Below are 21840 nucleotides of genomic sequence, written 5' to 3' on the forward strand. Positions count from 1 at the left end.
ATATAACGCTGGTTATTATTATGTTGAGTTTAAAACTCGCTTCCTGTAATTTTTTAGAGGATTTTTTATATTCTCATTTCCCACAATGATGCCATTCATCCACAAGTGTCACAGCATCCTATTGTCTCAACATTACTCTCTTTTTCTTGTACAAACGTTTTGGATCAAATATGACCATATGGCATAAATTGGTGGCAACAATTAATTATGTACTAATATCTTCGCTTATATCCTTGTCCCACCAGAAAAACCAAAACACCGAACGTATTCAAATTGCGTTGACATCGTTTTTTCTTTTTTTGGGCCACTTCCAATCATGCATCAACAGCATCCTTTGAGATTTTTTTTAAGTATTAATGATGAGAAAATTGCCAAAAAATATTTGTTAACAACGTTGTCGCTGTTGTTGGTCGACGATCATCATCACGACGACGTATCAAGTAACTCACATAAACTTTAGTATACCCTGCACATGCATCGACATATTCCCCATATTGGAGTATGTTTGTATGTGGCCAACAACATTCTATACCACCTATAAGATAACCAACCAACCAGACATCAAGGCAGGTGTTGTAGGTGAATACAACAAAAATATACATGAAATTAAAAAAAGAAACACATTTGAATAGATTGAAATATTAAACAAGGCCCAATAAAATGTTCACACGCTTCTCGAAAATCCAACAACTCAACACTTGGGTATCGCCACCAACACCAGAGATTTATTAAATCAAAGCAATCCACCAACAAGAGCAGGAAATCTGTTGAAAGAAGGACAACAATGTTGCACTGAAATGAAACAATTGGTATGAATATTCGAGAAAAGCTTTAAAGGCCAATACTCAATCAGCTCTTTTATTTGTTCGGCCAAATTAAATGACTGAGGAATTGCAAAGAGGCCCTATGAATCTAAATAAATGCAGTGCATTTTTTATGTGTAAACATCAAAAAACCGTTGGCTACCTGTTTGGGATGATTTTTTACAGAAACCATAGTTAGGAGCAGTCATTATTTAAAGCCCAATTTAAAGCTTAAAGCCCTATGAAGCAAAACTTTGAACTTGCGCATATATCTGATTAAACAATTGGCTGAAAACTAACAAAACTTCTGGAAGACTATGAGCGGCACAAGAAAAAAACAAAACGTTAATTCATTGAAAAGACTAACTGCTTGACATCACCAAGGTAAAAGGCAAATGGATCTGGAAAATAACCGCAACAAGCTGCGAGTTGAGATCCATTCCAGGACAAAGGAAGCAACTGTGTCCACGCTTAAGCAACTGGAAGCATAAACCAGCAGACTTTGCAAGAAGCTTTGTTATAATTTCAAAGCAGCTAGTGCCAGAGCAAATTTTTATTAGTTGCTCCTGTAAACAGCAACAGTTTAAAGATTTGGTAATACATATCACTGTTGACTCTATACCGAAAATTTTCTGTAGGAATGTTTTATACCCTTAACAAAGACTAAATACGAAATTTCAGCCATTTTGGTGTAACAATGTGGACTGTATCAAAACTTTACCCTGTAGCAACAAATTTTCGGGGGGCAGTCAAATTATCAACGAAGAATAAATTTGAAAATTCAGGCACTTCGGTGTAATAAAGACGATTCGAACACAAATTCGTTCGAAATACTACCAAACTTATGTTTTTGAAAAATATTTGATTCATTTATGTTTTCAATCAAATGAAAATTTTCTACTGTAACAGGTGTTTGGTAGTAATTTGAACGCATTTGAATTCGAATCGTCTTAGAGAAACATACCATAAAACATCTATATATATAAAAATGGTGTAAAAAATGTATAGTAATTCATAAAATGAGAAAGGCTAGGCCGATTTCTGTAAAATTTTTTGTCAGTTATTCGTATTTTCGAGGAGAAGGTCTTTACGGAAGAAAATTTTGGAAAATCTCTCTGGAAAAGTCGGAAAATTGGAAAAATCGAAAATTGAGTTTTTGTATGAAATTTTATTCCTCAATAGCGAGACGAAGTTCGCCGGGTCCGCTAGTTAAACATAAAACATTCGTTTCAGATTTGGATTCCATATATGTATATATGTTCGTCCGATTTGAGGTACTTGGTGCCCCAAAAACAAATTCTGTTCTTTTTCACTTATATTTTGTATTTGACGCACCAAACTCAAAATTATACAGATATTTTGAAGAAATTTGGAAAATGAAACGCAGAAAAAAATTTCGCCAAATTATATCGGAATTGTGGTTGTGTAGGGTATCATATAGTCTGCTCCGCCTGACTTTAATCATATTTTTTTAGGAAAACATGGTTGTAATTTTTTTATTTATATCTTTATTATTGAAAAAAACACAAACTAAAGGAATTTTGAATTTAATAAAAAGGCTAAAATTGAAAAAAAAAATTAAAAACATTGAAGTCGCAAATATAAGTGGACAAAATGGTTTTAACCGTTGCCCATTTTGGCCTTATGCCATCTGAATCCTTTAAATCAAACCTAGATTCATCAGAAATCAGAATAGTCCTCCATTTTTGGAAACTACAGTTCAGATGGGTCTTGGCAAATTTGAGTCCGGTTTTTATATCCTCAGCATTTATGCTAACGAGGGTATATACACTTTCATACGGGCAAAATGTGCCTCATCGAAATAATCGTTTTAGACCCCAAGAATGTTTAGACGAAATCCGTTGCAGACAATTTGGAGTCGATTTAGCCATGTCCGTCCGTCTGGCTGGCTGGAGCGCTCGATAACTCTCCAACGGATCAACGGATTCGGTCCAAAATTTGGCTTTCGTAATATTTTGTCCAAACTTAGTTTAAGTTCGAAGATGGGTTATATTGGTCCACTCTCCGGTACCTCCCCCAAAATAGTTCGAAAATGTTCGGAAAATTTGTGCGCACGCTAACTCTTGAAGGAATTATCCGATTTCTTCCATACTTTGTACATCGTAAAACTTCTACCAGACCTAGATGAGGTTTTAATATGGACTCAATCGGTTCACTCCTTCGGATACCCCCCACACAAAATTTCGGAATAGTTCAGTTTAGGGCCTGCTCTCGAATAGTTTTGATTTTTGTTGTAACAACTTGTATTCACTGCCTCCCATAATACGGTACAAATTTCACCAGGGGCAAGTCCATACTTCCTGAGAAAATAGCCTGAAAGGTGCAAAAACCCCCTATGACACCGTGTGTAGTGGTTGGAGCGCATGATAACTCTCGAAAGGATCTGCCGATTCGGTCCAAAATATATGGTGCTCAAACTTAATTTAAGTTCGAAAATAGGTCATATCGGTTCACTCCCCCAGGTACTTCCCTCATAAAAGTTCAAAAATGTTCGGAAAAATTGTGCGCACGATAACTTTTGATGGGAGTGACCGATTTGGTCCATACTTTACACATTCTCATAATATCTACCAGATATAGATCAGGTTCGAATATGAACTATATTTGTCCACTCCATCCCGCACCGCCCACACAAAATTTTGGATAAGTTCACTTTAAGACCTGCTCACTTTGGTTTTTGTTGAAGCAACTTGCATTCGCTGCCTCAATTAAGACGGTAAAAAAAATGTCAGCCCAAAATTTGGCCTTCGTCATATTTATTTCAAACTTAATTTCAGCTCGAAGATGGGCAATACCGGTCGACAACTTCAAGTACTTCACCCCAATATTTAAAAAATGGCAATAAAATGGTATACACGATACGGGGCAACCAATTTGGTCCAAACTTTGGATCTCCTAATATTTTGTCCACAGAAATGACTAGTGGGCGCGATATCTATCGGAAAGATATGACTCCCAAAATAAGATCCACTTCCATAATGGACTACGTCTACCCATTTCTTTCCTTCTTTTTTTTCTCCTCCTCAACATTTATGAGATGTAATCCCAATCCACATTTTTGTCGGCAAGTTCAAATGTCCAAAAAGGACCACAAATTCTGAAAATACCCTAAATACATTCGATATATCTATATCGGCAAAGCCGACTTATACTGTTTTACTTGTTTCATTTTTTGACAATATGTTTTGTTTTATTTGCTGTTGGTCGACTGAATACCCCGGGCTCTACCGCTCTTCTTTGATTCGTTCTTTTTCTAATGTTTAAATCTAAACGATTTTGTATTTGATCAGAAAATACTATAGGATCATTTTGGATGAATATGAACAATATCGGCTAATGTTTTGGTATAGGCCCTTATAGCGGCACCTCCCGATTTTCGGTATTTTGAAGGTTGTGTCCGCAATGTCCCACCGACATGGCTGAAATTTGGTATTTAGTCTTCGTTGGGGGTATACAACTTTCCACCTGTCGTTATAGGTCCACGTTTTCATATAGCCCCCATAGAACGGTACCTCTCGATTTTCGATATTTTGAAGGTTGTGGCCTCAATATCCCAACGAAATGGCTGAAATTTGGTACATTGCTCTCATTAAGGGTATAAAACTTTCCACCTGAAATTTGTTGGAATGGGTCCACGTCTTTATGTAGCCCCCATAGAACGGTACCTCCTGATTTTCGGTATTTTGAAGGTTGTGGCCTCAATATCCCACCGATATGGCTGAAATTTGATATTTAGTCTTCGTTGGGTTATAAAACTTTCCACCTGACATTTTTTGGAATGGCCATGTCTTTATATAGCCCCCATGGAACGGTACCTCTCGATTTTCGGTATTTTGAAGGTTTTAACCTCAATATCCCTCCGTAATGGCTGAAATTTGGTATTTAGTGTTCGATGGGGGTAAAAAACTTTCCACCTGAAATTTGTTGGAATAAGCCCCCATAGAACGGTACCTCCCGATTTTCGGCATTTTGAAGGTTGTGGCCTCAATCGCACACCGAAATGGCTGGAATTTGGTATTTAGTCTTTGTTTTCACCTGAAATTTGTCGGTATGGGCCCACGTCTTCATATAGCCCCCATAGAACAGTACCTCCCGATTTCAGTATTTTGAAGGTTGTGGCCTCAATATCCCACAGGGGGTATACTAGTTTCCACCTGAAATTTGTCTTCATACTCGTATAGCCCCCATTAGAACGGTACCTCCCGTTTTTCCGGTATTTTGAAGGCTGTGGCCTCAATATCCCACCGAAATGGCTGAAATTGGGTATTTAGTCTTTGTTGGGGGTATAAAACTTTCCACCTGAAATGTGCTGGTATGGGTCCAGGTCTTCATATAGCCTCCATAGAACGGTACCTCCCGTTTTTCGGTATTTTGAAGGTTGTACCGCCAAAATGGCTGAAATTTGTACTTAGTATACAACTTTTCGGTATTTTACCACATTATCCAGACGAAATGTCAACAATTTCGTATTTAGTCTCCTTCTTATTTATTCCTGCAAAGAATTGTCCGTTAAGGTTCACATTTTCATATAGCCCTCATAGAACGCAAAATTTGCCATATCGGTCAACCGGGAACCTAAAGCTATCTCCCCCACAAAAGTTCTAAATTTTTGTTTAGTGCCGTTTAAGGAAGTAGGATGAACTTTTAAAAAGTTGACAAATCGTTTAATTCCTTTGGGTACCTTCTCCGCAACACCTTTTATCTATAATTCTAAAAACCCCCTAAATACATACATATTTTTTGCAAAAAAAAAAAAAATTATTTTGGTTGTGCAGCCTGTATTCAGTCTGTCCATAGATGAAAGTTTAAATTCACACAGGCTGAGGGAGTATCTCTATCGGCTATATTTTTATACCCTCCACCATAATATGAGGGTATAATTAAATTTATCATTCCATTTGTAAAACATCGAAATATTCGTTGGATACCTTATAAAATATATGTATATGGTCTTGATCAGCATAAAATTCTAAGTCGTCTGTCCGTCCGCCCGTCTGTTGAAATCAAGACTACCGCAATTTCCCATTTTTCAAACTTTACAAAATTGTTAATGTATAATTATATAACGCGCTATAGATTTTAATAAAAAAAACTTAAAATTTTATTATATGTATAGTTAAAGCAAATCATATGAAAACAAGTTCTTATATATAAGTTCAAATATACATTTATTGACAAACATACAGCACATCATTATATTCATTATATGCATACATATGTACTCGTATATCAGTATGTTGATATATTCCGCAACTTATTAGGTATGTTCTATAAAAAGAATTTCTCTTTAAGCGATATATTCACATTGTTTGTGTCTGTGTGTATGTGCAGTTTTGTGCCACCATGAAATTGTGGGTAGCGTGGCCGAGCGGTCTAAGGCGCTGGTTTAAGGCACCAGTCTCTTCGGAGGCGTGGGTTCGAATCCCACCGCTGCCAAGATGTTTTTTATTTTTTATTATTATTATTTTTGTAATTCGTATGTGTGTTTTATTCCCATAGCTACCCTGTCGGACTTTTATTCACCAGTTGATAAAATGATTGGTAATAGATCGATAATTTTTAAACTGACTAAAAACTGGCTGAAAAGTTATCTAGAGATGAACCACTTTGAACAGAAAAGTTTTCGGCAATTGTCCATGTCTAGATAACTTTTCGACCAATATAAAGTTAGTCGAAAAGTTATCTAGAGATTAACCACTCTGAAAACAGAAACATGTACCGTCTGCAAAGTATTTGTGTTTGTCGAGGAAATAAGGCACAAATGTATAAATAATTCGCACTTGCTTTTTCTTAATATTCTTCGTATAAATGCAGCATCCAGTTATAGAATACAGTGTTGATGGACTGAACATATTCGTACATATTACTCATATTATTCTGGAATTAAAAAGGAACACAAAGGAAATATACAAATTTGCCCCTTCTTCTCTCTAACAAAAAAGAGAGAGAGACAAAGAGAGGGAGAGAGAGAATATGAAAAGTCAAAAATAAAAAACACACAGAAACAAAAATTGTTTTTTTTTTCACATTATGTTTTAGACTGACTAAAAATAGGCAAAACAAAGTTAGTTTATTATCAGTCGAAAAGTTATCTGGCGTTGGACAATACTGACTACTCAGGCGCTCATCGCCTTGTAAAATTAGTCAGTTGGCATAAGGCAAAATGATCGATAAAATGCCACTTATGTTTAAAAAAAAGCTAGCTTTATGTGAGCTTTAAATCGGCCACAGTCCCTACAGGGTATAGTATTGTTGCCTTTACGTGTCAATTGCTGCGATCATTATCAAAGTTTATTTCGCAAATAAACATGATTTCTTATGTTTAAATTCTACACTGCATTGTGGGTTGGTAGGTAGGTATATAATTTGCCCAGACACTTTGCTTATCAATTAATGACCCATGATTAGCCTCCAAATTTGCCAATATCTCATTCGTGTGATGTTGTTGTCTTTTGTGTTTGAGGATTTCTGGATTTCTTCACAAAATTGTTTTCTCTTATTTTGGTGGTGGTAGTGGCAATTGCTTCAGTGCATCTCTGCTGGCCTTAGTTATTTTTTTTTCCTGATACTAAATCTATTGGACTGTTGAATCCATTTGTTAGTCGTTAACAGTGGTTAGGTACGTTGTTCCACAGTGCCCCAGAATTTTATTGGTGATAAGAAAACAGAAAAAAATAATAACACTGTGCAACATTTTTAAGGTAATCTTGTGCAAACAATTTGAACTGAGGATTTTTTGAAAGTACATACCCAAACGACAAGAAACACTATTTGGGTTTTGTGGCCCCATCTAAACATGGTTAAATATTTGACTTTTTAAAGCAGTTCTGGGCTATATCTCTGAAACCAATGCGAATCTTCTTCTGACCTCTGAAGCAAATTTGTGGATAAGGACAGGAATAAAATATTTGAAGAAATAATGAACTCGAAAAACTAAATTTATTGCCTCAAATTTCAAAATACATATATGCAAAAATTCCACAATTTTTATACATTTCGCACCGTATCTCCAAAACCGTTAATTTTTTCTAAATATTTTCTTTTGGAAAAATATTCCCTGGAATGAAATACACAACTCTTCAGAACATGTCATTGTTGTTAAATGCCTCTATGCCATTGTTTTCAGTACATTTTTCAACGACGATTTAATAAAAATGTCAATAATGTAGTGAAATCCGAAATGCGAGAATAAACTGTTGGTGTGAACTGTGTTTTAAATACGTGTTGTAAAAGGTATGATGCAAAATACTGCTGAAACAACATGAAGTAAGCATTTTAGAGTTTCAGAATGTTCTAAAGAATTGTTGAGAACTTTATTTGGAAGATTTTTGCAAAATGTTACTTGGTTGAACTCCCAATGCACACCTGCGACAATAATCGAAAAATCGATATCAGCAAATCTCTGCGACGATTCAGCAAATTGTCTCTAAACATATCATATTTTAATATATATAACGGTATTTAACAAAACAGAAGATGTTGACATTTACGTATGATCTCTTAAAAACTTTAAAAACATCAGTAAAGTTGTGACTTCTTACAAGGCAAGTAACACAAAATTAAAAGAATAAAATTATTTTTTTTTTTAATGGAAGTTTTAGTACAAGTTTTTCTAAGTCCCAATTTACATTGGGCGAGTTTACTTGCGGCAATTGTCATTTTGTAGGAGAGAGAGGTGAGGCATATGGTAACCCTTTGCCTCTCAGCACCCTCTCTCACCTACAAACTGACAATTGCCGCAAGTAAACCATAGCCGACCAAGAAGAGCGAGCGCTTAAATTGTTTATGTGTGGGTAAAATTACACTGACAGAACAGGGTGATGATTTTCATATTGAGTGTGAAATGAAAAATATATTGTTGGCGCGTTCGCTTTGTATGACTTAAATTAAAAATAATATAAATAACTTCATAATTTGAAAAGTATTTTTCTTCATATGTTAATTTTTTTGAGAGAAAAAAAAATTGTATATAAAAATGGTTTTTTAAGACTTTCTAAGCATACATACATTTTTCATTGTTGCATTGCAGACGAGGCATTCTGCGTCATTAAAAATATTAATACAAAACAAAAATCATTTTCAAATTCTTCCCTCCACATATTTGCTGTACAACTGCAAAATCTTTTCTGTGTACCCAAAAATAAACAAATAAAGCGGCATCAACCTGCTTGCATGAAATTCAGTACAAGACTGAAGTAAAAAAATCAAAACATTTGCTCTCTTAATTTGGGTTCGGGTCGCGTGTGTGTGATTTGCCGAAAAACTTCGTAACCAAATCAATACCCACGAACGGGTTTGAAGTAAACTCGCCCAATGTAAATTGGGACTAATTACTTTTACATAAAAATTTGTACACATTATTCGCATAAAATGTGCTGGAAAATACATTTTGTATAATACTTTTTTGTGGATTTTTTTCCAAGCCCTAAAAATTGAAGTTGAGTTTTACTAACTTCGCCATCCTTCGCCACTCTCCAATTTTTTTGGAAAATGTTCGAAATAGTGTCCAGTTTACAAAAAACTTGGTTCCAGCTGCATATATTTGCATTTCCGTGTGTGACATTAAAAATACTGATGATACCTCTGGTCGTTTCAGTGAATATGCCGTATTACTGTATTCTCAGTTTCTTCTTTGTTTTGTGTGTTTAATTGTTTGTTTTGGTTTTTTTTCTTTAAAGATTTAGACATTTTTGTTTTGGGATCTACTTATGAATGTATTTTTTACATTTGTATATTTTTGATATATGTATGATGCTACATATAATATGAAAAACAAGTAAAAATGTAAAGTTCGGTCGCACCGAACTTTATTATATCCCCTACCATGAAATATTCTGCCCTCAAATGGAATATTTTGTTTCCTTTCCTGTCCACGATACCAGTCGTAGACGTTTTTAGACCTCTAAGAACTCCAAATAGCAACTTACAACCAATACGAACCGAAAATGTAGATAAAAACCTCAAAATAACTGAAATAGGGAGGTACCGTAATATGAGGGCTATACCGAAATCTGGACCTAAGACCACAATATTTGGCGCAGAAGGTTTTTTATTATTGAGAACTTCAAATGGAAAATTACAACCAATTCGGGCCGAAAATGCTGATAAAATCTTCAAAATGCCTGAAATCGGGAGGTACCGTAATATGAGGGCTATACCGAAACCTGAACCTAAGACCACAATTTTTGGCACAGAAGTTTTTTGATCTTTGAATTAAAACCAATTCGGGCCGAAAATGTTGATAAAATCTTCAAAATACCTAAAATCGGGTGGTACCGCTACATGGGGGCTATAGGAAAAACTTGTCCCATATTGATGATTTTTTGGCTAACGTATTTTTTACTTATTTTTAGCATATACTAGGGTTTTGGGTTTTCCCGATTTTTATCATTCCCGGGAAACGGGAATCATAAAATCGCCATTCCCGGGAATCCGGGATTTCCCGGGAAATTTTTAAATACGAGAGTGGATGAATATTTTCAAAGCTCAAAAAATGGATGACACGTTTTCGCTCTATCGATTAAAAACGAAAAAATATGGAAAAATACAAAATGTTGCCCGGATTTTGCCCACACTGACCATTATTTCCATTACTCAAAGCTAAGGAAATCGCTCTCGGAAAGAGTGGACTTGCCCTCCCAAAAAAAGTTTCGCCGTTGTAACAGGACCTTTACACGCAGAGAAAAAAATATGATTGATCCAACAATATTCGAAGAGCAAAATATGTATTGTAAAGATATTGTTAAATTCCAAATGTAGTATTGTTACTCCAACAATTGGGTTTTGTTAAATACAAAAATTGTTTTTGTCAACTGGACAATAGTTCCCTCTTTTCTTCGACAATTTTTTCTCTTCTCTCGCTATTCGATGCCGTGTTTAAAAAACAATTATGGTGAGTTTTGTTTGTATGACATGATGCCTTTATCTTTGTTTTTGTGTGTATGTATACCAACAAGGAGACTCTTGTTTTTATTTGTTTCTGTTTTGTTTCATTCTTCTATCTTAATTGTGCTTTGAGGTTTGGTGTTATACCGGAGTTTGTTATGGTGTTTAATTATTCCTTATATTGTGGTGGGTGCTTGTGGCTTTTTGTTTGTCTTTGTTGTCAGCCAATGCAGCAAACCATGTATTGTGTTCATCAATGATTACAATATTATATGCGACATTTATATCCAAGTTATGCGAAAGTGTATATGAGAAGTATATACACTCAAATCAAAAATTTCTGGGATGGTTTTCTGGGTTGACAATACTTTTTGTAAACAAAAATAGATTATGATAGTTCCTACAATCGGTATTGTTAACGATTTTTACAATATTGCGGAAATTCGAAAGTTATTTTTGTTTTCTATGTTTGGAACAAAAGATGGTATTTTTGGATTTGGATTACAATGTTTGAACAAAACAAAAAAACAGATATTTTTGTTCCAACAAAAGCGAAAAATATTTTTTCTCTGCGTGTAAGTAGAACTTTTTGGAAAGGATTTCAAAACGATTCGAGATGAGCTGTTAAACTGCACTTTTCCTAAATTTCGTCTTGGAAGTACCCGAAGGGCTGGACCGATATAGTCCATATTACAACCTGATACATGACTAGGTGAAATAATACGATATGCAAAGTTTGGACCAATCAGAAACTTCCTGCGGGAATTATCTTGCCAATTTTCCATTTTAGTTGTTGCCGTCAAGGTTTCTTGGAGCTTCATCTCAGGAAGTACGGATTTGCCCCCGACAAAATTTGAACCGTCGTAAATGGGGCCGTAAGGACAAACTGCAGAAAAAATTCAAATCGATCCGAAACGAGCTCTAAAACTTCACTTTTTCCGAATTTTGTATGGAACCCGTTCTATGCATGGAACTAATATTACCATATGCAAAATTATGACAGAATCGATTATTCCCTTCGAGAGTTGTCGTGCGCACCATTTTAGCAATAATTGTTGAATTCTTGTGGGGAAGTAGTGGACCACCGATATGGTCCATCATCGAACTTAAACTAAATTTGAAAAAAAAATTTCGAATGCTCGAAAGGTGGCTTCGTTCAAGAGTTATCGTGCCCACCAGTCAGTCAGCCCGACCCTCTTTAGCCCAATGACTAAGGGTATAAAAATAGGACTTTAACATAGAAAATATTCTTTCGCACTTAAATAACAAGGATAAAAATCCGTCGTGAACTATGTTTTTGGTGCGGCTCTTATAACTTTTTCCCTGAAAACACTTTTGTAGATTAAAGTTATTTCCAAATCTTTTGTAATCTAATCGAATTCTGATTGTATGGTATAAAAGTGACGGGCATAGTTTATTCATTCAATATTAGTTGTGATAAATGTAAAAATATATTTCTCGATTTCCCGGGAAATATGATTTCGTTTCCTGGGAAAATCCCTTAACCAAAAAACCGAGTATTCCCGGGAATTCCCGGTGCGGGATTTCCCTACCCAAAACCCTAGCATATACTGAAAAATCAGATTGATCCGACGATTATAAATATTTTTGTCGCACCTTCCCATACAAGTAGGACCACTGTGCAGTGGTTTAGCCGATACTGACCAGAATTTCAGCAATTATGTAAAATGTTCTTTTCTTATGTGTGTTTTTTTTTCAAAAGATAAGTTCTACTAGTTTAGGGATACAATATTGCTAAAGACAGCAAGGCCAAATTCCTATTCGTTTCTGAGATAAAGGCCTGATAAATGCAAAAAGTGTAGATTTAGCCCGGTTTAGATGAGGCCATAAAATCCGAACTGGATCTGACAGGACAAAACCCTACTAGGGTTTTTGTAGTCTAAATATGTACTTTCAAAAAATACATACTAGAAGTTGTTTGCATTTTCAGTGTTGCATAGCGTAATTGAAGAAGTAATATGGCATTAAAATTCATTTTTGGCTAATTATTAAAAAAACGAAGTACAATTTGCTTAATTATTATTTTTTTTTCTGAATATTGAAAACATAATAATATCTTCCATTACAAACTACTGTATTCCATGCATTCCATTACATGCTTGCTTTTAGCCATTGAACCCAAACTATTGAGTTAATGCCGTTGTCGATCTGCAAGCTGCTGCAACCAGAAACAACTGCTCACACAAAATATAATGAGAAAAAAACCTGGTTACGAAAGCCTACAGAAAAAAGCTTCCGCATTCATTTAAGATCATTTCTGTCGTTTCTGTAAAGCGCAGCTACTGCCAGGGCAACTTTTTTGTTAGTCGCTTCTGTAAACGTTTGAATATTGTTAGGGGCAGCAGTAGTTGCTTGCTACATGACTACCAGCAGCTTAGAGAATTGGTAGTACATAGCACTGTTGACTCTTCGAGGGACAACTTCCAATTTCATCCCGACTGAAACATTGTAAATATATCCATTCATCATTGGATCTGTAGCACATTATTTTTAATTAATTAAAACATTGATTTTGTCAATTTTTCTAAATCCTGCAGTAATACAGTAGAAACCATAAAATTCGAAATTAGAGGGGATATACATATGTACTATGTATGCACATTAGGGTAATGACTTTTTGACCTTTTTTCTCAAAAACGATTTCCTGTAGCGAGAATTAACGAACTTTTGCCCATTAATATTTAATTATTAAAAAAGGTCACGCACAAATCATTTTAAAAAAATGAAAATATACTATGATATGAAAAAATTCTCAAAAATGTATTTCATGTTACACGAATGAATGACCTTTTGCCTATTAATAACTAAAATAACTTTTAATCCATTTAAATATTGTTATGATGTATGGAATAAAGTTATATATGATGTAAAAATTTGGGCGTCATTTTTAATAGGTCATTGACATGGTCCGATCATGTGAAACTAAAATATCTTAGGGTGCCAGTACAATCAAAAGGATATTGTAAATACTGTACACAAAAAATAGGGTTTTTCGAAAAAAAAAAAAAACACACTAAATTTTGGCCTCTGGCAGTGGATTACTGTGATGCTGTCTGGGCTACATAGTCAATGTACATATCAAATTATGCGTAATCGCGAGTACTTTGATACTACTCTGAAATATCCGAGAGCGCGTCGCAGTTAGATCACAAATACAAAAAACACCTAAAATCTGGGTTCAAAATGTCAGCATCCATAAAAGGTGGATGTAGTGGAGATTTTGAAATGTGATACATTAGAAGTGTAATCTTCATTTTGTATTCTTCTACTTTTACTTTAGACAGATATCCGTAATTTAAACGCATGGTAGAATGATAAAAGGTAGTCGCATCTGTCAAATTTAGATATATACAACCCTGAATGCATGTACGGGAGCGTGTCAAATACGGCATGACATTTCATAATAAAAACAAAATAAAGTTGTTTACTATTTTATTGTATGTATTTGTAAAACAAGAAATATTGGATATATAAATTAATGCTCTGACTGGTAAGGCGCCCATATGAAAAAACACTTTTAAACATCCTAGTCTCAACAATCACTCTCTTATAGATGCTGTGGAACAACGATTTTTGGAACCTTCACCGAAATAAAAACAGAACCTACAGGCATTTACCAAAAGTGAGTTTCTTTTTAGAAGCCATTGATAGCGGAATCCTAATCTAAATCCACTGCCGCACTGAAACTGAACATATTGGTCGATGGTGTACTGATTCCAACCACCAACTACCCCAAAATATTGAATGTAACGTTCAATAGTAAACAGGAACAAGGTCCTCAAGTTGCCGGTCGTCAGCAAATTATTGACAAACAAATTGTTGACCTCTTACAATACATAGACCGGTCCGTGGTAAGCTATGCGGCGCCAGCGTTTTATCCAAATGTTTGTGCTGCGCAGTGGAAGAATATTCAAACCTGACAGAATGCAGCTTCTGCAAAAGGGTGACTCCTCACGTCACCGGTGGACCATCTTCTTGATGAGGTACAGATTTAAGGGTCCGTCAGCACAACAAGATGTTGTCTATGCAATACCTACTTGGGATCCCCACCCACGATCCCCACCCAGGAATGTCAGGAAAAGTCTTCATGATCTGGAGAGAGAGGTTCAAAGGTATAAGCGAGAACCTCTAGATCAGGGAGCCTATCAGAAAGGCTTGAATAGCACACACGCTGATGCAGTTGTACATACACCACAAAGTTACAGTTTGAATGTCGTATTCGGATACCACATTCATCTCCGCAGAAGAATGCCAGCTGCAATGGCAAACACGAGTGGTTGCATTTCAGGTTGCAGAATTAAGTCAGGACACGCAGGAACCAGAATCAGATAACTGAATAGAATATTGCTTGCTACAACAACAAAATTATCAAGACATATTGACAATTGGCCTGCGCCAACACCTCCACTAGCAACAATTGCATGTGATCAATATTGCAACAATCGCATCTGCTGTTACATAATTTAGATGTTTCTTTATGATTACGACATCATTAGTTTTGTGTTATTTAGATCTTGGTATTTTTAGTTACTTTTTATTAATAAAAATATCTTAAAAATAACAAATGATGTTTCACTTTTATAAATCTGTTAGATACGGTTTAGTCACACACTATTGAAACAAAGCTTAACCGCTTTGTATAAGAGTTCCTTGACGTCATCCAAAGCTTAGGTTTCTACTCCGAAATTCTCGTTGACAAGAACGAAATAGCTGCAAAGGGCATGCATTCCTCACTGATTTTACCAAATGTCTTGTGATTTCTAATTCCTGGCGGACGACAGATTTTTGTAGTTTGGGTCGTCAAATAACGCGGCCAAAATACGCAGAACAGATTGATGTTTGTCCAAATCATTCCAGGCTGGTTGGTAAACACCATGGCCATCAGCAATGAGTTATTTCTTCAATATTTGGGACATAGATATGTAGTTCCACCAACATAGGGAACAGTGGGGAGTATATTAATATCAGCCATTTTAATATCTTTTCCACTTTACGACCGGGAAAATCTAATTTGTAAACAAAAATTTTTCATTTCAATTTAAAAAATCAAATCAAAATTAAAACAAGTGAGCAAAGGCTATAGTCGGGACGGAGCCGACCATGTGATACCCTACACCACTACCCCTGTGCATAAGCTTTTCACTGGTAAGCATTTCTTTTAGGGAATATAATCCGACTACCACCAAAAATAAGAATAAATAAGAATTGGATGAATTACCGACTATTGTGGTATCTCCCTTGTTTGACCACCTTCGCCAACCTGCTTTACACCAATGTAAAGGTAATATTTTCTTCTTCCATAGACAGGCTTTGCCGTTGGTATACCCCTACTAGAAGCCGATATATTCACAAAAAAAAAAAAACTTTGAATTTGTCTCCAAATGAGTTTTTCCCCATTCCGACCCCTAAATATTATCCGACTATCACCAAAATCAATAGGCTTCTTCCTCTGTGGGGCCCCCATCTACCCCCAAAAATTTTGTCACTATCCGATCAAAATTCCAACTTGTAGCGTGATTACAAAAAATGGAAATATTGGGTATATTACTGAATTTTGCAATATCTCGGTTTGCTCACTTACGCCAACATACTTTGCATCAATATAAACGAGATCTTTTCTTCTGCCTTTTGGAATACTCCAACCAGAAGCGGAGATATTCGCATAAAAAACGTTGACATTTCTCCACATAAGCTTTTCGCTTATTCCGACTCCTGAATATTATCCGACCATCACCAAACTAAATAGGCTTCTTCCTCTGTGGGACCCGCATCAACTCCCAAAAAATTCGTGACGATCCGATGAAAATTGCGACCGATTACAAAAAAACCGTGATTACAAAAAAATTGGAAAATATGACGCATTATCGACTATTGCCATATCTCTGCTATTTGACCACCTACGACAACCTATTTTACATCGTTGTAAAGGTGATATTTTCTACTTTCCTTGCCAGGTTTTGCTTTTGATATACCTCTTAAAGAAACAGAGATATTGGTTTTAAAATAAAATGTTGACTTTTCTCCAAATAAGTGTTTGCCCATTCCGACCCCTAATTATTATCCGACCAACACCAAAATCAATAGGCTTCTTCATCTGTGAGGCCCCCATTAACCCTTAAGTTTTCGTGACGATCCGATTAAAATTGCGACCTGTAGCGTGATTTCCAAAAAAATAGAAAAATGGGATGTATTACCGACTATTGCGATATCTCCGTTATTTGGTTACCTACGCCGACCTAGTTTGCATCACTGTGAAGACGGGATCTTCTACTTTCATAGTCAGACTTTGCTTTTGGAAAGTTTTCAACCAAAGCTGTGATATTCGTCAATATAGTTAAAATCGCAAAAATGAAAATTGGGGTTTTATTTGCTACTATTGTTATATCTTCGTTGTTTGATTACCTACGAGCACCTGCTTTACATCATTAGAAAGGTGATATTTTCTTCTTTCATTGTCAGGTTTTGCTTTTGGTATACCCCGTATAGAAGCTGAGATATTCGCTTTGGAAAAAAACGTTGTCATTTTATCCACCTAAGTTTTTTGCCCTTTCCGACCCCTAAATATTATCCGACCATCACCAAAATCAATAGGCTTCTTCCCCTCCGGGACCCCTATCAACATGCAAAATTTCGTGACGATCCGATCAAAATTGCGACCTGTAGCGTGATTACAAGGTTTAGATGGACAGACGGACAGACGGACGGACGGACGGACACACATAGCCAGATCGACTCAGCTCGTCGAGACATTCATTTTGATATATATATGTATGGGTCTACGACCATTATTTCGATGCGTTACAAACTTTTTGGCCAAAACCAACTTATAATACCCTCCCCACATAGTGGTGTAGGGTATAAAAACTGACATTTGCACATACATACTTATGTATACATGTAAACACATACATATGTATGTAAACATGCTGTGTCAAATTCAGAGTGACAATGAATGTACTTCAAATTCAAAAATTGAAAAAAAATTTAAATCATACGTTAGCATGAAATTACCTTTCTTGTTGTACCATGTTTAAACGGTTTAACCGCCAATCGAATAACAACGTAAAAAACTCGTTTGCTTCAACGTGTTTTTACCTATTTTTACTAATTTACGCGCAGCTTCCTTCTTCCTACTACTCAGCTTCCGCGCAAATTAACTTTTACAGCAACATTTTTGAGAAAACACTTCGTTTGATCCAACTATGGTCATATTTCGTGGTACACTGCAATATTTCGCGAATTATAACAGTGCAAACCTTGGCTTCATTAATGTTATTTTTTTTACTTTTCGTCATATCTTGTTTCTTTATTTTTTTTTTATTTTCTAACGAACTAATTGTTTTATAGGATACTAGCTGACCCGGTCCGCGTTGCTGGCCCGTAGTTTGGATTTTTCGTCCTTTTAATTTTAAAGAATTTAATGATTTAAAAAAATTTAAACTTGTTTAAAATGCATTTTTATGTGATCTTCATTATTAAACTACAATTAAGTTTACAAACACCAAACCAACATAAGTCTTGTTAACATTTTTAACATTTTGTGACTAATTACCTGGATATGTATGTATATATTAAATTAAACATATTAATTTTGATAATTATCTAAAACAATCAATCCTTTAAAGCCAATTCATGCACGACATTTTTTGTTACTCCATCTTTAGCCAAACTTTATGGTTTTCCTACTCGGGGGCATGCCACGTATAATTGTCCATGTGAAAAACACGGTGTGCTCAAATCTATTCCACAAACAGACATCGTTTGTCCTTGCGACTTATTAATAGTCATAGCAAACGCCAATCGTATTGGAAATTGAAGTAGTTTAAATTGAATTGGACATCTGTGGGTATAATAGGGATGCGTGGTAACAATATATGTTTGCCTCGAAATTTTCCATTTAGAATTGTCGCTTCTACAACATTTCGCAAAAGTTTTTTAATTACTAATCGCGTGCCGTTGCACAGTCGAGGTGGATACAAATTACGGAGTAAAATAAACGGATATCCAATTTTCAGTTTCAAATTATGCGGTGACATGCCTGGTAAATCTAATGAATTCAAAAACTCCGGTGGGTAGTTCACAGCTTCGGTCGTATCATAAATCGTATCAATGGAATTGTATGACACCATATTCCCTGGCAACAACTCTTGTATCTTATGATTTAGTTCGTTCACGTCCACATTTTTTGGCGCTAAAATCGCTCATTCAGCCAGCCATTCATAATTAAATAATTGCGTACGTAAATCGGGAAAAAATGTGCTGAATAAGAGCATCTTGTGAATTTACGATTGTGCAGAAACCGGTAGATAGTTTTATGCATCCAGTTTCATTAACAGATATTTTTCCATCGCCGATGTCTAATAATTGTTTGGAAAATATTTCAGCGGATGGATCTCGAAGCATTTTAACGCGCATATTACATTTTAATGACAGTTTTTCCACGTTAGGCCACAGTGAAGATGATTTTAAACATGCGTTGATCTCATCAGCATAAGTTGAGCATGGTATAACAGGAAGTGTTTGCCTAAAGTCGCCTGAGAGAGTAACAAAGCGCCACCAAATTGTTTGTCATTGTTCCTAATATCTTTCAATGTTCTATTTAGCGCTTCCAGAGAGGGTTTGTGCGCCATGGTACATTCATCCCAGATGATAATTTGACACTGCCTTAACACTGTGGCCATGGTCGACTGTTTCTTAATGTTGCATATATTTAATTATTTTTAAATATAGAATGAGCCGTTCTTCCTCCATCTAGTAATGTTGCGGCAATTCCAGATGATGCAACAACCAATGCGATCGAATTTTTTGAGCGTATTTCGGCGAGTATAAGGGAAATAAGGAATGTTTTGCCAGTTCCGCCTGGTGCATCCAAGAAAAAGAATTCGCGTTTCCCTGCGGAAACTGCTGCAATAATGTGGTCGAAAATATTTTTTGTTCGTCGTTCAGTAATGGAACATTGCGAGTAACTAACTCTGCCAATTCCGAAGTGTTGTACTGGAGTTCATGATTTATTTCGGTGTTTGTTATATCAGATGCACTTCGATTTGGTGAATGTATACCGAAATGGATATAATAATTCGGTATTAAGTCTCCCTTCGAGGCATAACATATTTTTACTTAGAATTATTGGTTTAGTTTCACGTTCTGATATAGCTACCTTAGAACAGTACCTCCCGATTATATATATTTTGGAGGTTTTAGTTTCATTATCCTACCCAAATGGCTACATTTTGGTATTTCGTCTTCTTTGTGCGTACAAAACCTTTCCGCATGGAATACTTCGTACAGGTCCAGGTATTACATATAGCTACCAAAAAACGGTACTTCCCAATTTTCAGTATTTTCAAGGTTATATCCACAGTATTTAACCGAAATGACTATGTTTAGTATTTAATGTCCCTTCGACGTATAAAATATTTTGACAGAGAATTGTCGGTATAGGCCTACGATTTGATATAGCCCTCATAGAACGATTTTGGGAATTTTGAACGTTTAAGATGTTAACAAAGTGTTGTTTCATTAAAAACGCTTTTATATTATTCTCCTAAACATAAAATATTCAGTGATTCATAAATCATTACCTTTAAATGCAAGATGGATTTATCGAGACTTTACTGTACTTAAAGACGTGGTTTTGATGGAGTTAATCCGAGCACTGAAGTCAGTGTTCATGGGTTTTTTTAGTCCACGTACTAAATTTATAAATCTTTTCTGAAATTATAAAGTTTTCTACTACCAAAACACCAACTAAAGATATAGACAACAATTGCCAATGTTGTGTATACCAATACGTCTAATAATCTCTGAAATGTATCGTTTTGGTCAAAACCTCTGTGGGGGAGGTCACTTGTGACCACACCTTCCGGTTATTCTTTGAGATTTTGCATTGAAAGGTGGTACTTGGACGTTTTCCAGAACTTTGGCTTATTTCAAAATCTATTGTTTTGGTATTTAGGTTAAGTGTCATTTCAAATTATCGGGATTTTACTGTATTCCAAATTGTGATATCTATCAGTGTTTATAGCGAATTCGAAGCCACGCTTACTAACATTAAGAATATTATCTGTAATATTCCACTTCCGAGATGACCATTCAGGATCAAGGCAGTTATTACCACCGTATTGCAAAAGTAATTTTTAAACAATACATCCAAAAATATCTATGATTTCACGTTTTCTTAAAAAAATTTGTGGGGGAGGTACCCTGGTCACTCCACTGACCAGCATAAAAAATAGCTAAAAACCTATTCTCAGACCTAAAAACTCCACATACAAAATTTCATCGAATTCGGTCCAGCCGTTTCGGAGGAGTTTAATTTCGAACATCATGGCAGACTCGAAGAATTTTATATATATATAGATTTTCTTGTATTTATAAACCTGCACTGTAATTATAAGATGTATTTCTTGTTGTGTAGGCATTCACTAAATAAATAAATAAATAATAAATGATATACATAAATATTTATACTACTTGGGAACATAGTGCTTCTACAAGGTTATTCCAATTATCCTGTCATTACATATCATTTTAATATCATCATAAGATTTATTCATGTTTTCTAATTCTTTTAAGATTGTTCTGCGCCACGTCATCTTCGGTCGGCCTGGCTTCTTGCTTCCTTGGCGATTCCACTGTAGGGTCATTCTTGCGATACTCTCCTCGCGCCATAAGTTCTCGACTCGTTAACTTGAGTAAGTCCTCGTTAATAATTATCCCAGCAAAATTTGAAGGAAGGGGTTCTATGCGAAGACGTGATTTCATGGCATATTTTGCATTGGTTCAAAGCAAGTCCTGAAAGATCCGATATTTTCATCAGCATTTGAATCATTTGTACATATCACTACAAACAAACAAGTCGATTTGTACATCCCTACAAGTAGCGACATCAAAACAAAAGAGTATACATTTCCAAAATTTTTGTTATAAAATTAAAAATTACAAATTAAATGTAGGTTCACGAACTAGAAATTCTTAAAGGAGTGCCGTTGGAGTCCTTGTCGAAATCTGAACTGGTGATGAGAAGATAATAGAAAAGCTTTTGTAAGATGAAACAAAATCAGTGACTGAGAGTGGACGAAGTAAACTAAGTTGCGGTGCAGCGGCGGTG

The 21840-nt window shown here is 35.5% G+C and overlaps 1 non-coding gene across 1 annotated transcript; it reads left to right on the forward strand.

The window, feature by feature from the left end:
* The first annotated feature begins 6178 nt into the window (after nt 1–6178).
* On the forward strand, nt 6179–6260 carry TRNAL-AAG (transfer RNA leucine (anticodon AAG)). The gene has a single exon. It is a non-coding gene; the product is annotated as a tRNA-Leu (tRNA).
* Nucleotides 6261–21840: the final 15580 nt, after the last annotated feature.

This window comes from Musca autumnalis, unplaced genomic scaffold (genome assembly GCF_047663935.1).
Source record: "Musca autumnalis isolate F117 unplaced genomic scaffold, ASM4766393v1 scaffold_1, whole genome shotgun sequence".
NCBI lineage: Eukaryota > Metazoa > Arthropoda > Insecta > Diptera > Muscidae > Musca > Musca autumnalis.